The sequence below is a fragment of the Benincasa hispida genome, chromosome 11 (assembly GCF_027475165.1).
Source record: "Benincasa hispida cultivar pf3 chromosome 11, pf3_genome.v1.1, whole genome shotgun sequence".
NCBI classification, from domain to species: Eukaryota; Viridiplantae; Streptophyta; class Magnoliopsida; order Cucurbitales; family Cucurbitaceae; genus Benincasa; species Benincasa hispida.
Window position 1 is genome coordinate 79,329,755 of NC_143488.1, and position 1,107 is coordinate 79,330,861.

The following is a 1,107-nucleotide window of genomic DNA, read 5'->3' on the forward strand; positions in this document are numbered from 1 at the left end:
ACAAATATTTGAAATTTCTCGAGATGGGGAAAAATAAAATTCTTTCCCTACTGAAATTTCGATGGAACTTTTCCACCAGACTTACTCAAAAAACTTCAACCTTGATCTTTTAAATTCTAGTTTAAAAGATGGGAAATAAAAAAAATATACAATATACAATCGTACAAAAGTAACGAATATAAACAAATTCAATGAACATTTCATCTCGGCCTATTAGCTTAGTTGGTTAGAGCGTCGTGCTAATAACGCGAAGGTCGCAGGTTCGAGACCTGCATGGGCCATTTTTGTTTTGTTTTTTGTTTTTTGTTTTTTTTTTCTTTTACTACAATTGAGATTTGACATGGGGTGGAGAAAATTTTGTATTTTACTTTCTTCTCATAATGGCTCTCTCTCCTAGTTGCTTGCTTTCAATTTATTGTCCTTCACCAATTTTAGGTTTATATTACAGGTTGATCAAGGATTGTAGATAGGGAAGGAGAAGAAGAACATCGATATAATCCCTTCAATGATAAAGAACAATGAAAAGAGGGCAGAAATACACGACAACCTCAAGAAACAGAAGAAGCTTGAGAAACAAAAAGGGTTTTTTGGTTCAAATTTCAACGTTGAACACCCAATGGTGTGCAATATTTATGGTGCCTTCTTCACCTGTTATTCTACTTCCGTCAATCGCCTGCGTCTTCCACTCCTGCGTAGTGCGATGATATTTCGTTGAACTTTCTATCTATAAATTAAGTGAGTTTTGACAGAAGAAGTAGAAAACAAAAAGTAATTTTTCTTCTTCTCTTCAAGCAACAAATGGTGTACTATTGATCGATCGGTTTTGGTGCAGTTTATTGAGACAGAATTTTCTGGGCTATTTTATCCTAGTGACAGCATGGCCTTATTTCGAACTATTTATACAAAGGGTAGAGCCGCGAAACATCTTAAAGAGAGCGAGATCCACTACATAGCCTTTCACAGTTTGTTCGTTTAGTAGGTTCTATTTCTAACAACTGCCATTTGTGTCATTCGTTTACTATCTTTTTCTATCCGTCAGGAAGGTGTGTCCAACAGGAATCTTACAATAGATTTAAAACAACAATTAGTAATTAGAACTTTCTGATT

The 1,107-nt window shown here is 34.8% G+C and overlaps 1 non-coding gene across 1 annotated transcript; it reads left to right on the forward strand.

Annotated features, from left to right (window-relative positions):
• The first annotated feature begins 207 nt into the window (after window positions 1-207).
• Window positions 208-281, forward strand: TRNAI-AAU (transfer RNA isoleucine (anticodon AAU)). The gene has a single exon. It is a non-coding gene; the product is annotated as a tRNA-Ile (tRNA).
• The last annotated feature ends 826 nt before the right edge of the window (window positions 282-1,107 follow it).